We start from the raw sequence: 15,863 nt of genomic DNA on the forward strand, positions 1-15,863 counted from the left end.
TGTCCTTGGTTTGACCTAGTTCAAGTTTGAAGGTCAAGCATGCAAAGTGAGGCGGAACTCGTTTTTTAAAATAAACTAGAGCTTTCACCCCAAAAACTGTTCTTATCTCAAGTCGTCGATATTTACAGGAGTCGCATATATTAACGGTACACACTACATAGCGATTGGCGCCAGAATGCTTCTTTTTATGTTGTTCGCTGTCGAAATCGGCCTAGATTTGATCTGACGCCAAGGCGGCCTTAGAGAGCCCGCTATTGCGGGTCGTCGGTCGGCCTAATTTCCCTGGCATCGCGAACGAGGAACGCTGTGAGTACATACATGGCGAGGTGCCGTAAGCACTGTCATGTGCTACGCTGCGCTGGCGCGCTGTGCAAATGAGCTCTGGTGACGTAGGGGTTGCCTCTAATTGTACTTTATTTCTTCTGTGTTCAGTAAATGCTGATATTGAAATCGCTTTTGAACAACAACAACAACAAAAAAAGAAAAATCTACTTCGTGCTTTCTTTGTTTTCGAAGGCTGTCGGCGACTTTTAAGCACACGCAGCGTGTGCACGGTGAATACGTTTTTTTGTTTTTGTTTTTTAAAGGATTGTGGTAAGGCTTGCGTGTGAGAGCGATGTGCTATAGTTATTTGTGTGCAAATTTTGCTCGGTCTCGTCTCGGATGCATGCATGCGGGGCCTTTGTTTATCAGCGCGGCGGGAAGTCCGGCCACGGGCCGGCTCTGACGGCCTCGCGCCTCAGCTAGTCAGTCTGTTTGCCGCACTTATTTGTGTTCGCTTGCGAGTGGCGCGCGTCGCGACAAGAGTATGATGGTGCAGTCTTTGGTCTCCTGTGCTTTACACAGCGCCTTCAACGATACGTCGCCCGGCAGCGGAATAGTTTTATTAGTACATCGAAAAGTTTAGGGAAACAAAAAAAAAAAGAACAAAAAAACAAAACAAATGCGCTGCTAATGAAAGAGCTCTGATGACCCTTCTCCTCTCTTGTATAGTGCCTTTCGAAACATCGCAGGTAGGGCGGCCATCCACTCTGGAAGCTGGAAACAATCATAAATGACCGTGGTCTTTTGCGACGAAAAACTTGAATAACAGCACATTTTCTGCGCGCTCTGTGGGAAGTGTTTGGTTCAGAGTGCTTCGCCGGGCACTGAGGATTGACGCAAGCGTTACCCGCGACTCGGCGCTCGTGAGCTTGTTGGGAAAGGCTTCGCAAACCCGGCTGTTTCGGGGGCAAACCCAGTTTCGAGGACCTCAACCTGCACATTTTGGTTGTATCAGTGTTGTTCGCAGCGGGGTTTAAAGTCCGAGTTCTTATACGCCCTAACCAATGTGTCTAAACAGACGTCTACGAGCTAATGGTCACTCCTCCATGTATAAACAATATTTCTAAAGAAGTTCACCTCAATGTCCTGAGCAAGTTCGTATTTGTCTGCGCCTATCAGACCTTGTCTATCTGCCAGTTGCATCTTACCTGTACTCACCTACGGGGCTGAAACGTGGAGGCTAACCAAGAGGGTTCTACTTAAGTTGAGGACAACTCAGAGGGCTATGGAACGAAAACTGGTAGGGGTAACATTAAGAGGTAGGAAGCGGGCAGAGTGGGTCAGAGAAATAACTCAAGCTACTGACATTCTAGTGGAAATTAAGAAGAAGAAATGGGCGTGGGCAGGACATGTAGTGCGAAGAGAGGATAACCGATGGTCGCTTAGTGTAACAAAATGGATTCCAAAGGAAGGAAAGCGTAGCAGGGGGCGGCAGAAAGTTAGGTGGGGGGATGAGGTTAAGAAGTTCGCAGGGGTCAAGTGGATGCAGCTAGCACAGAACCGGGTTAATTGGAGAAATGTAGGAGAGGCCTTCGCACTGCAGTAGGTATAGCCAGGCTGATGATGATGATGATCTGACCGTGCTAGACAAAAATAAGCATTTCGGTTAAAAATTCTCTGTTGTTACGCCGCGGGTGAAGTTCGGATATTCGCGTTGCACAATCGTAACCGCCCTGTGACTTTTTTTTTTCTGTTCACCTGCAGGTGTGGGTGGCGCTTGAACACCGGCTAGTGACAGGAACGGAGTAGCATCGACACCGGCGACTATAATCGGCTTCGTTACCAGCACCTATAGGTAAGTGCCGCAGCCTTTTCGATTTGCATTCTGGGCTCGGCGCACGCGCCACACATCTCGTTATGCGTGAGCTTCGATGGGAACCGGATGTTCATTGGTTCATCTCGAGCTTCTCAACTCTGCATTCTTTCCCACGTTTTCTCGCCTATATCACCTTCTTGGCTGACTTTGGGTGGGACTGGATTTTTGCATGATATGCAGCCACCTGTACCGAAAGAACTCACAAAAGAAAAAAACAGAGGAAAAAGACGCTCGCTTCAAATTCCTTTTATTGAGATTGCAAGGATGTGGAGAGTGAGCTTAAACGGACTTTTTTCTTTTTCTTTTTTAGCCTTAAATTCTTTGAGGGTTTTTTTTTTTTTTTCGTTATTAGCTGCGGTATTCTTTCTTGGGACTCTTCTTGGTGACACCGGTCGAACGGGTGGAAAGATGTACTTGCTTTCTTGCTCTGGCTGTTGAGAGGTGTACTAACCGTATTATTTAGCAGCAGTGTCACTGCTTTTGGACTGTGCATAGCTTTTTCCGCCTCAAGTCAAGCTCGCACTGTGTTTGTATAGAAGGACTTTTGAACTATGCGTAGTTGTTCCCGCCTCGAGTCAAGCTCGCACTGTCTCTCCAGAAGGAACTGGTCGAGAGAGATCATTGTCACTAAAAGGGACGCTTCGAAATACATATGCATACAACATACAACATACCCCTAAAGGCCCTCAGTTCGAGGGCCTTTCGAGGGCATGGGGGGGGGGAGGGGGGGGAGACACAGGCATGTAATCAAAAGTAAACAAATAAACCAAAATTACAAGAAACAACAATCCCAGTACCTGGCTGTAATATTTGTTTTCGGGACTCCTATTGTTTAGTCCTTTCGTCATTACCTTGCGTTCTCGTCCTCCGTTAGATTTAGATCGGAACTGCAGTTACACTGGACGTACTTTCGTCCGTGTCGAACGCTGGACGGCAGACACCCTCGCCGACCAAAGAAAAAATATTGTTTATAGCTTCGCCTTTAAGAGTTCAAAGCTATAGCTCCGCTGCCCTTAAACCCCAATGCTTTGGAGACGATGGTGGGATGTATAAGGATTTGCATCGGGTGGCGGCTCGCGCCATCTGTTGGGGCAGCGCCGTACTATCGAAGGAACTTTCAGTGAGCTCCGCATCGCAGGTTTGCATGCAAAGCGGAAATGTTCTTTTCTACTCGCTTAACTATTACTTCCGCAATTCTAACGAAGCACCTAAACATTAGCTTACAGTCATAAGGCAATGCATACATTAGGTCCATCGTTTTTTTCGGAGAAAGGCAGTGCGGTTCTGTGGCGGAGTGGTTGCGTGCTCGCCTCGTGTACTGCGAAGGAACCGTGTTCGACTCCGCGGGTTTGCGCAAAGAAATTATCGTTTCTCTGCTTTCTTCTGGTTTTCAGGTCACAACTACAGCGCCGACACCGGCTTTTTTTGCGACACGGGGCCCATAACGGTACCTGCGTTAAGAGATTGTCAGCGGTCGTAGGAGTTCAAAGGAGTTCCTGGCGTTAAAGCAGGCCATTCGTCTGAGGGACGCCGTGGCGGAGAGTCCTCCATGGCTTGATTTCGGCCATTTGGCGGTTCTTTGTCGGGTGGCGACATTTTACAACCCATTGGAAGTCTTGTGCATTCCGCATCAATCTAAACGAGGTCACCTGAGTTGGCATTCGATCCCACGACCTTGGGCTTGTTAGCCGAGCGCCAGGGCCGCCTCGGTGGGTTAACCAAACCAAATAGACCTTCATTTCGCTTTTATCGCGCGGGACGCAAGACACACGTACAAATCCTTGGTGAGATGCGTATGTGCGTGACTCCTGGAATTCGTGTACGTGATCGCAATGCGCCGAAGATGCAATCCCGCTTGAAATCTGGCCGGTGGATTCTGCGCATGCGTGCCGCGTGCCCGTGCCACATTTCCGCTGCGATGCACGTCTCAGATTTGACGGGGAGGTTATCGAGAACCGGGACGCGTTTACACGCGTCGCTCGGTGTCAGGTTTGTTGTCGCGGCGTCGCATTCTCTCTTTCGGCCAGCTGTTTCATTCTTCGAATACTGGCCGCGCATGCCTGCGAACTTTTCTTGTGGGAGCTCTCTTATACGGCGATACAACCAACCGGGCAGGAAGAATTAAGCCGGCCCATGTGTGGATAGACTGCTCGTTGCGATTACGATGACAGCTACTTCAACTGAAAACAGAGTTTTTATACGCTAGAAAAAGTTAGTGAAAATACGTATAGGTGACACCACTAGTTATCGTTCCTTTTCGCAGGCATACCCTTCGTGCATCTCGCAGGTACAGCCCTTGTCAAATGTTTAGAGCCCAGGAAGTCTACTTCTGTGCTATGTCGCTCGTAATGCATTCCCAGGTTTCCAAACTTGCTGAAGGCAAGATTTTTCGTCCTATATGCCCTCTCCAATGGCTACGACATCCACGATTGTTAAAGAAGTCATAATATACGGCTTAAAAGCAAGCCCTCTGGGCTCTAAACTTTTGACAAAGGCTGTATGGTGACTAGAACATCGGAGGCAAGGTAACAGCTTCATTGATCGAAACATCGATCACGGAGGCTAGTTTTATCTGATACGAGGAGAAAATCTTGAAATGCATATCTGTATTTTTTTTCCCTTCAACACGAATTTCACCCCGCCGGGGTGGCGCAGTGGTTACGGCGCTGGACTATTGTTTCCAAGGACGCGGGTTCGAATCCCGGTCTCGGCGGCCGCTTTTCGATGGAGGCGAAAAGCAATGCGCCCGTGTGCTGTGCGATGTCAGTGCACGTTAAAGAACCCCAGGTGGTCGAAATTTCCAGAGTCCTCCACTACGGCGTCTCTCATAGCCTGAGTCGCTTTGGGACGTTAAACCCCACAAACGAAACCAAACCAAATGAATTTGTATTCGAAAAACTATGTTGCAGCTCGATTCGTGTACTACTCCGCAATCATTTTTTTTTTATACATACGTTCTTTAGTTAGGCGTCGCATTTCGCTCTTTACTGTAACAAGTTGCTGTAAGCGGAGCAGCGATCGTCTATGTCGCTCGCCAGTCTTCTCACATTCGTTTTTCTCCGCGTGGTCTCGTTCGAGGCACTCGGCTGCCTATCGGCGTGTCGATGCGGGGTCCTAACTCCGTCTACGCTTTGGTTTTTGTTTTTCTTTCTTTCTTTTTTCACGTTCCAGTTTGAGTAGCTCGCCGCCTCTGCACACGCACCTGAACTACTCGTGAGCGCCTGCATTCGCGATGAATTGACCCTTTCTCTGGAGGGAGTAATCATCATCATCAACCTGACTATACCCACTGCAGGGCGAAGGCCTCTCCCATATTTCTCCACTTAACCCGGTTCTGTGCAAGCTGCATCCACTTGACCCCCGCGAACTTCTTAACCTCATCCACCCACCTAACTTTCTGCCGCCCCCTGCTACGCTTTCCTTCGCTTGGAATCTTGGAGGGAGTAATAGCGAAACTAAAGGGCGCACCTGAACTACTCGTAAGCGCCTGCATTCGCGATGAATTGACCCTTTCTCTGGAGGGAGTAATAGCGAAACTAAAGGGCGCACCTGAACTACTCGTAAGCGCCTGCATTCGCGATGAATTGACCCTTTCTCTGGAGGGAGTAATAGCGAAACTAAAGGAGTACAGCTCTCTCCGGTTCCGAACTGGCGGTCCCGAAAATCGCCGGCGAAACACCCAACTAGCCTCCTCTCCTTTTATGGGCCGCCGCCGCCACCGGGGCATTTCCCCTTCCCCGGCCTCCGAAAGCCAGCTCACCGCCGCCAGCGACGGAGCGGCGGGAGGGTCAAGTGTATGAGCCTCACGTAACGGTTATGTAACCGCCGCCACCTCCCCTCGGCTTCCTTTTCCCCGGCCGGCTTCGTCGTAACCGGCCTGCTTCTACATCCTCGCCAGACCCGGAAGTGCCGCCGCGCCGCAGCCGCCGCAGGCCCGTGTGTGTGTTCCGATGCAGCGTCAAGTTTGCCGTCGGCCGCAGCGAGAAAGGTCGGCCTGCGAGGGGGAAGACCGTCTTCGTCTTCTAGGCCGCCGGGACAGGGGAGAAGGAGAAGGAGGATACGGGGGCTGCCGGCGGCGCGTTTTTGTTTGCAGCGCATGTCTCTCTCGGTGGAGCGTTTTCTGTGCACTGGTGCACTGCAGCAGCGAACGGGGCAACTTTAGATTGCGCTGCGGCTTTTTGTGCGCCAGTTCTCGCACTTTCTCGGACGCGCGCTCGTCAGGAATCACTGACGGGCTGGTTTCACTGGCCCGGTTCCCTTATTCTGTTCTGTTTGTTCTTGCTGGGCGTTTGCGTAATGACCCGCGCCGCTGCTGGGGTAGCGTTGTGCGCGCGAATCATGTCGCTCGGGGTTTCGAGGCAAACATGCCACGATGATGGCGCGGGTCGCCGAGCAGGTGGCCGGTTTGATTGAGAACGGGGCTTCGATGCGGAGCAAGGCCTTGTTTAGTTTTCTTTCTCCCCTTTTATTTCTTTGTCACCGACAGGTAGGCGTTTGGTGAGGGATATGTCTGTGGTCATTGAACAATTTTTTTTTTTTTCGTTCTGCGTTCGAACAGAGCAGCAAATGAGTATAGGCGCAGTGTCGAGGAGGAGGAGGAGGAGGGGGGGGGGGGATGTCTGTCTGCGACAAGCAATAAATGCAATAAATGGAGCGAAAACAGTCGGAGACGTGTGCTCGAAAGTCGAGCAAAACTAGCCTGCCGTGAAAGTTTTTCTTGTTATCTAAACAAACGCAAATTAGAATTTAAGGAAATTTCAGGCATTTGGCCAATTTGTTATATAGTCAAATATTAGAAATCTGATTTCGTTTACTGTTGTGATTGTTCAGCGCAAGAATACAGGACACGAGGTCCATGGTCTGAACTTCTTGTTACCAACCAACTGATGTTTTTTGTCGTCGTCGTTGTTGTTGTATGTTACTAACCGACGGTACAGTTATGCGCCCCCGTCGCTATGCTTGCATATTCCGTCTCCGCGCCTGCTTGTGACGAAGCTGATTCTGTAAATAACAGGCCACCAAAGAAGCCGGTGGGGCGCTTCCGGACTCCGCCTCGTGTATGGGTGGAGCGGTGTTCGTGTGGAAGCCTTGGTTCGCGTACCCTCCGCTTTTCGTTGGATGTATTGTACAAGCTCTCTTTTTGCGCGGCCTTCTACTTCGCCGCCGGGTTGAAATGCTGGCGAAAACGGGTTTTCCGCTAAACTTCCCTTACCTTTGCCCCTTCTCCGGAGAAGTTCACTTTACCCCAGCATAGGAGCCGAAGTCAAGCATTTGGCCGAGGGAAAGCTTGTGGGTGGGTTGCAATGCAATGTCGGAAACTTTTTTTTTTATTTTTTATTTTTTTTTTGCTGTTTGTTTGTAGGCGAAGGCAACTAACAGCAGGACGGGCTGTCCTTAACTCGGAAACAATAGAGCTGGTCAACGCGTCTCCCTTGCCGTTATTAACTCTATGCTGCGCTTCGCGGCAGTTAATTTGATATTTATTTTATTGCCTTTAATGTGCAGATATGTTGTTGGGCAGTTTCCCCTATCGTGTTCCTGACAGTTTGCGATAAATTCCGCAGCGTGCACTCACCCTTGCTTAAGGTGCAGTCAGTCTTTAACATGGACGAATAAAGCCACCGACGTCAGAGCCAGGTCTGAAGAGTTTTTTTTTTCTTTTCTTTTTTCTGTACGTCTCATCCTCATCGGTTCGTGGACAAAGTCACCGACGAGGTCATTGTTCGCTTGCTCTTGCTCAGTCTCGATCTCTGTGGGAACTTCACCCCTTTATTATTCTGCCGCTGCCGCAGAACGTGCATGGCATGTGATCCGGACCTGTGTTGCGTGCGCACTGAGCACGCTTCGGCTGCTCGGTCGTTAGACTGCACCGGTGATCAGGCTTTGCGACACGCTGCACGCAACTTCTCCTCTTACGCGCTGGCCGGTGGAACTGCGGCATGAAAAAAAACGAACAAAAAAGAACGGAAAGTTCAAGAAAAAAAAAAGATGAGAGAAGAGAGTGGCGCCACCGTCAACAACAAGCAGGCCGTCGCCATGCTAATAGGGACAGTCCTCTCCCCGTCCGGGGCCGCCCCTGATGATCGTTGGCGCTGCAAATGAGGGACGCCCTCCTCTCATCTCTCTTATCCCGTTTTCCGATTCTCTGGGCCGTGCGATTGCTATCGCTCGCGCCCGCCGGCAGTGTTGTTGTTTCTGCGTTGTTGATCTTGCCTTTGCGCGTCAAACCGACGGAACTGGCTGGCGCTGTCCTGTTTTGAACGCCTTGCTCGTTTTGCGACGCGTGTTTGCGTCCCCGTGCCTATGCTCCTGTTCTTTGCGCCCGTGTCCGTGCTTCTTGTAGAAATATGCTGTTTTCCTGCGCGTTCCTATGCTCTGTGCCTGTGTCCCTGTTTCCTCTGGGAATGTGTCCTTTTCCGGCGCGTGCCTGCTTGTCCCTGTTTCCTGTGGGAAGCTTTGTGACGCGTGCCTCTTTCCCCATGTCTGTGCTCTCGTTCGTTGTGCTTTTGTCCCTAGCTATTCCATCTGTGCCTGTGAACTGTCGCGAGTGTTGGTTTCGTGTTGTGTGTGTTTAAATATCTGTGATTTGACGTTCTGAAGCGACTTGAGGTTATGAGGGACGTCGTCTTGTAATGGAGGACACCGAATTCAATTCGACGACCGGGGGATATTTAGCGCGCACTGACATCAAGAGCTTGCGATCGTCTTATACAGGCCTCCATCGAAACGAGGCAGCGGCTGCCGCGTTCGAACTCGGGTATTCCGGCTCAGTAGCCGAGCGGCTTAACCACTGTGCGCGCATTAATTAAGGGCACACGCCACAAAGTGACACGGGTAAACCGGGCCACATCGCATATGCAGAGGTACGCGGCGACATGCCCAGCATCGCGTGCCTGTGTCCCTGTGCCTGAGTGTTTTTCCGGTAGGTCTGCGTCCCAGCGTGGCTGTGCTCGTGTTTCGCACCTCCAACACTGGGTCCTCCCAATACCTATTTGCCTCGTTGCTTGGGGGAGAGAACGGCGGGGCATAGATTCACAGTTTTTTTTTTTTCAACACAGCCTCGATGACTTGGTCACTGCGTCTGTTATGAGATCGGAGGGCTCAGCGCACTTTGTATGCAGCGTGGCATGGACTGAATAATTTGTTGTTAAGATGGCACTATGAAACCGAAGTCCTGTTGCGGAGATCAGTCCCTATATCTCTTAGCACATTTGGTGGTAGGGGCTGAGCGAAACAAGGTCACGTGAGCCCACTTCGGCGCAACGTTCTGTAGGCCTTAGATTTTATAATTATTATTCTTCGGCATTAGCAAAAGAAAGCCAGCAGCCCTGCGATAGACAGCTTTTCGAAGGGCAGCACGCTATACCTTCGCAGCGGAGCGTAAACGATTGAAACTTAACGCATTCGCCGCACTTCGCCGTCGCTACGCGATATAAGGCGGTATTCCGCGTATACCGGTCTTTATTCCGACCTGCTTGCCCCAGACATGCAGCGAAGGTCCTGCCTTTCGGTCCTCTACGCTGCATGTTCCAAGCAGTCATCATGCCATTTTTCTGAAAGTCAGGAAAAACGCTAACACGAGGGCATTTCCGATCGACTATGCCCGCCATGGAAGAATGAGCGCTTTTCGCTCGCTTTTTTGGCTGCATTTGTTCGCCGTGGGCCGCCATCATTCACCCTGCCTCTTATCTCTTACGCGCTCGTCCTATATCTGCTCTCTGCATCTCTTATCTCGGATCTCTTAGTCCGCGTTATTACCCTCGCTTCGTATTCGTTTTCTCCCCTTTTACTTTCCACGAGGAGCCAGTTCTAATTCACTGTATTGGCTGCATAAGCTGTTCATCATTGCCATAATAGTTTATCACCTTTCTTGCCCGTTATTTAGTCATTTAGGCCGACTTGCAGCGACCTAACGGAAGACTGAGGAAGTATAGGTGATTCAAAAATGAAATACAACGACAATGTTTATGTTTATTTCTAGTTTATTTCCTTCCTGACGGTCATCTTGGAAGCGCGCACCTTAGTTTAACTAATTGAATTGTTTCTTTTTTTATGTTTATTGCATATCTTGTGGGTATGGCTTTTTGCGGTGATAATTCTTTATATTTAGTTCAGACCGCGCGGCTGCACAGCGCTATAGGGAAGCTGACAGTGATCTTTGCGACGAAGTTCTAAGTTTGCTCAGCTGGTGCCACTGGCCTGGCTCAGTGCGTTTGCAATTTATGGCTGGCACAGCAAGGGTTAGCTCTGTATGGAACTTTCGGAGAGTGGGGATGGTGGAGAGGGGCCATCAGTGGTGTATAGTACACAGAATGTTTTAGTGTTTTATTCGCATGAAAAACAGGGTACATTGTAGTTCATCACTAGAAAGTTTGCTTTATGGGGCGGACCCCTGGGTACAGCGCGTGCAGGACCTTACTTTTCCCACGTGTTGCATGGACACATGCTTTGAGACCTCCAAAACTACGATCTCAATTGAATTGCGACAGGGCATGAAAACATGCAGACCTCGTTAGCGAAATTTATCCGTCCTAATTGGTCGGCTTGGTCTACCGGTACATTTGCATTCTGTCAAGTGGCTTAGCTTGCGCTCTATGCTACGTGTGGTATATGATATTCGGTGTTAGGCGTGGTCCTCGTTATGCCTAGTTTCATTTCGCCCACTCTCCACCGAGCGTCGCTTTGAATCGGGGGTATACATATACACACAACGCGTGCCGGCTTCCTCGCATTGATCGCTGTCCCGCCAGTTGAGACCTGCCTGGCGACTTTGATGTTTTTTATTTGCCCGCCAAAGCCCCGGAGATTCGTCAGAAAAAGAGTACGCTCGCGGGGTTTTTTTATTTTTTCTTTTTTCGTTTTTGAAGCGACCCACGCGCTTACGGGCATGCAGGGTGCTCTGCGACTAGCCGCAGCGCGCGCGCGCGCGCTCCGTCGGCTGAAATCGTTTCGTGGCCCCCTATTCCGTTTCGCTTTGTGCTGCTGACGCCGTGGCCCTTTGTGCCGGGGCCGTGGAGCCCCACTCTCTCGGGCTGTCTCTGTCGGATGAGGGAGTCGTCCTGCTTCGGAGCCAGGACGCGATGAGGGGGACACGCGCCGGTCGCGTTTGCATCCGTGGCCGTGGTGTCCCGTTTTATAACGCATTGGAATGCTTGTGCCCCTCTGTCGGGCAGTTATATCGTTGTGATCGAGGAATCAAGGGCACGATCATCGGCGGTTGCGTTTCGATGGAGGCGAAACGGAGTGGCGTCCGTGTGCTGTGCGATGTCAGCGCACGTTAAGGATCCCCAGGGGGTCGAAATAACTCCGCAGCCCTCCACTACGGCTCCCCTTTCTGTCTTTCCACTTTCACTCCCACCTTCCTCCCTTCCCTTACGGCGCGGTTCAGGTGCCCACAGAAACAAGTGTAACAGATACTAGAACCAGTTATTATTATTATTATTATTATTATTATTATTATTATTATTATTATTATTATTATTATTATTATTATTATTATTATTATTATTATTATTACCCCGCCGGGGTAGTGCAGTGGTTACGGCGCTCGACTACTGTGCCCAAGGACGCGGGATCGAATCCCGGCCTCGGCGGCCACTTTTCGATGGAGGCGAAAATCAAGGCGCCCGTGTACAGTGCGATGTCAGTGCACGTTACAAAACCCGATGTGGTCGAAATTTCCGGAGTCCTCCACTACGGCGTCTCTCATAGCCTGAGTCGCATTGGGACGTTAAATCCCATATTATTATTATTATTATTATTATTATTATTATTATTATTATTAGTATTATTATTATTATTATTATTATTATTCGCTGTCAGATGTATACTTTCGCGCGCTACGCAACGACTGATGCGAAAGAAGTGAGTGTGACTGGGTGGTGCGAGGGACGTTGGCCTGGCTGCCTGCTCTGCCTCGAGTGTAGGTTGCGGGGAGCTCACGTGACCCGCTTTCGATTTCCGGTCAGCGCGCCATAACCACGGGAGGAGGGAGTCGGGAGTCCGCGTTTGTTCTCCATTCAGCTTCACCGTGTCGCGTCCAGCTGAGACGCAGGAAGGAAAGCGCGCGAAGTACGGTTGCATGGTCTCACCTCTGTTCACGGATGAGGGAGAGCTGCGCGTGGTCGGCGGTGTATTCAACCGAAGAACGGCAAAGGTAGGCGCCAAAAGCACTCTCAAGGCCACGCTTGTTCTTTTCCTCGGTCGTGTCGTGTCGACATGGCGCGTCTGATCGCCGTTTTGTTTCACGTCTGGCGTGGATGTCGTTGGAGCAGCAACGCTCCAATCGGGCAGTACGATGTATTTCGAGAAGGCAGCCGCTGGTATTGTATTAGGGTCGATCGATCATCGATTGTCGCCTCTCCTGGAAGGTCTGCGCGCAGCGCGCCCAATTCTTCCGGGATTCTTCGCCGGTTTCGGCCGCGCCCGTTCTGTTATGACCTTGTCAGGATGCAGCCTGCATGTACTGATACCTTCGAACGCCTATTCAGCTTTGTAACTTGCAGGTAACAGACGAAGACCAGTCCAATTGTCGAAACGTTGTCTCGACCTGCGAACTGAGGCGTACCCCTTTTATCCTTGTTCAGTGCTCCTTCATACATTGTAGGTATTAGAGACATACTGGAGGACATGGTTTGGTTCAGTTTTGTTCTTTCTAATTTTGAAATCGATTTTAGGGTTGTTTTTGTACAGCTATATATTTATGTTTATTACCAAAACTAAAATAGGCATTTTATGACGAGAAAGCTCTATTTACTGAAAGGAGAAAAAAAAAAAGAACAAAACTTCACGAACAATATATCACGGACAGGAACAATAATTGTAATGGATGGCTGCACGTCTTAGGCAAGTGGTATAGTTGGCAGAAAACGTGGACGCGTGCACTGATCGGTCTTCGGGTCGTGTGACGTCATAAGATCACACGAAGTGGCAGATTTGGCGGGCAGATTTGACTCTGGCTTCGCCACTGAAATTGGACGGTGGGATTTGCACGCAACGTTTCACGATCTTAAATTTCCTCAAGTTAGACACTGCGTCCTTATGCTATATACGGAAGCTCCTCCGTAGGACTTTGTTCAAGCATGACTTTATATCTACTTAGGATGATCTTTCACATTTACATGGCAGCTTACGACCTCAAATTAATATAATTATTTGTAATATAATTCAAATTTAATATAACACAATGAATGTAGTTCCTCACGATAGACGTTTAGAGCTGGGAATAGTTCGAAATGAGATCTCAGTTTCTCTCATAGGCGCAGGAAGCACGCCTAGCCTCCTGACGTTCGAGTCCTGAAGCAGCCAGAGGGTAGTAACACTTGAGGAAAATAAGCCGGGGTGTAACTGACACACCATTTGAACAAAGGCTGAAACCGTTATAGACCTAGGAATCATATGCCGCTCAATAAGAATGACTTCTCGGACCTCGCATATCCCAGCGTACCCCGCGGTTGGCGCCTTGTACCATCCTGAGTTCCCGAAGTGGAAAATTTGCCCGACACATTGAAGGGTGGAATCGCATGGCGTGGCAGCGAAGTTTTTTTCTCGCTTGATTTCAAAGTCTCAATACATCGGGCTTTTCCGAGTAGTGTAAATAAAATAGTGCAGCGGTTCGCACTCCGGCCCTCGGGAATGTAAACTGGGTAACCGTGCCCTGTTGCGCGCGGAGCCGGCCTGCGCGGTCGTTCGGGGTGCGCTGCCGTTCTGCTACTTCCACCTCTTCCCACCTCCCTTCACCCTTCGTACTTCTCCCCTGAGGTGCCCGAGGCGGATGCTATCTGCGCTGCCATCTGATCGCCATCCGCATCTGGCGGCCAACGGAGAGAGCGGGAATTGTAGGGAAATGGGTCGTGTATGTAAAACGCGCTCCTCCCGGAGTTGCGTGCAGCTCATTCAGCGACGGACTCGCGCGAGCGGGGTGTACGGCGCGCCGTGGCTTTCTCGGGCAAGAGTTTTTGAGCTAGTTCCAGGCAGGTGGCGGGCGAAAGCTTGGTCTGTTCTTGTTTTAGAGCGCAGCTCTTTGGCGCCCGTCCCTAGTTTTCGCGTCGTCGTCGGCGTCGACCGCGTCGGCCTCGTAACCAGCACCGTCCCCCTTTCATCTCCTCAGTTCGAGCCGGCGCTTCGGCAACCGGAGCCTCGCAGGAAGAGGGAAGGGGGGGGGGGGTACACTAAGCGGTGAACGATGGGGGCAGGAGCGCGCGCAGCAACTGGAGAACACAAGGAAAGGAAGAGGGTGGGGAAAGGGGGTCGCCGGAGGCAGCGCTAGCAGCGACTGACCGATGCCGCTGCCGCCGCTAGCGAGCCAAAACAACGTGACTGCGTAGAACACCGTCGCCGACATGCAGAAAAGGGAAGGAGGGGTTCCTCCCTCTTACTGCGTGACGCCGAGGGTGCTCTCCGGTTGCCGAAAAGCCGGCTCGCTGTCAGCGGATCACGGTGCGTGCATCCCGTTCTCACTCGCTAGCGGCGTCAGCGGCATTTAGTCGCTGCTATCTGTTCGTCGCTCAATGTTTCTATGGGTCCACGCGCTGCTTCCCGCAACCTTGCGATAACTCAATTGCTCTCTTTTTTTCTCCGACCACAAAGTTTCTTTCATGACAGCCAAGAACTGTTATTGGAGTGTTTCTTGAAGGAATACATGTGAAAAATAAAAAGTTTTCTGTTATTGTACATACGTGTCTTGCTCGAAATCTGTCTCAATCTATCGGAAAGGTGAAACAGCTGATAAGCTGCACTCAAATTTCGCATTAGGAAGTAACGTAATCGTGGGCAATTTTTTTTTTCGTGCGGTCTGCATTCCACAAAACTCTGTGCCGAGGTTAGCGGGCAGCAGCAGAAGTCGCGTCTTCAGCGTTGTGCTTTGCTGCACGCTTTTTGTAGTCTTGCAATGACGTACTGTTAGCATGTTAATTCGTTACTGAAATAGCGTCCGACGCCCCGCCGCGCTTGTGCACATCGCTAGGGTGCTCGACTACTGTGTCCAAGGATGCGGGATCGAATACCGGCGGCGGCCGCTTTTAGATGGAAGCGGAAAGCATGCAAGGCGCCCGTGGGCTGTGCGTTGTCCGTGCACGCTGCAGAACCCCAAGTTGTCGAAATTTACGGAGTGCTCCACTATACGGCGTCTCTCGTAGCCTGAGTCGGTGTGACACGTTAGACCCCACAAATCAAATCAAACTAAAATAGCGTCCTTTTAATGTGCGTTTCTCAAGTAAGCCGACGTCAACTTTGACGTCCTGTTCACTATACTGTTGTTGTTGGGGCTGTAGGAAGTAGCAAAAGAAAATGCATGGGCCTGCTACTGGCACTGTAGCTGAGCCACCTCCGCTCTCTCGTGCAGACAAAATAGAAAATAGAGAAGAAATAAAAGGAAGAGGGAGAAAAAGACGTGCGCCGCAACAACAGCCGTCGCCCACCACCGAAACGGTGGCGGGTGCAATGACGGCCCACAACAGATAAAAATTCTGTGGCAGGCCAGCCCCCGCCGCAAGTGGCGGTGACCTACCTGTCCCAGCCCCATCAGGGGAGAGTCCCACTGTTCGTCTGCTGGCAGTGAAGCGGGGAGCGGAACGAGATCGTAATTTTAATGATCGGCTATTTGCCGGCGAAGTATCATTTCGAGGAAAGTACACGTGCGCAAGACGAAAATTTGGGATTGTACTCTTTCCGCTTCTTTAGCACTGGAAAGCAGCCGTGGGAGAGTGGCCTCTATTGGAAACTT

At 50.5% G+C, this 15,863-nt stretch overlaps 1 protein-coding gene across 2 annotated transcripts in view; it reads left to right on the plus strand.

Moving 5' to 3' along the window:
* The window catches only part of LOC146181763 (membralin), a 188,617-nt gene that overhangs the window by 50,634 nt on the left and 122,120 nt on the right, over nucleotides 1-15,863 (plus strand). For both annotated transcript variants that reach the window (XM_084576775.1, XM_084576776.1), the window contains exon 2: nucleotides 2,029-2,119. The gene's annotated coding sequence lies outside the window, so the exon portion shown is untranslated. The remainder of the gene's footprint in view (nucleotides 1-2,028; nucleotides 2,120-15,863) is intronic.

The sequence above is a fragment of the Amblyomma maculatum genome, chromosome 8 (assembly GCF_055883805.1).
Source record: "Amblyomma maculatum isolate TAMU_Amacu chromosome 8, ASM5588380v1, whole genome shotgun sequence".
NCBI lineage: Eukaryota > Metazoa > Arthropoda > Arachnida > Ixodida > Ixodidae > Amblyomma > Amblyomma maculatum.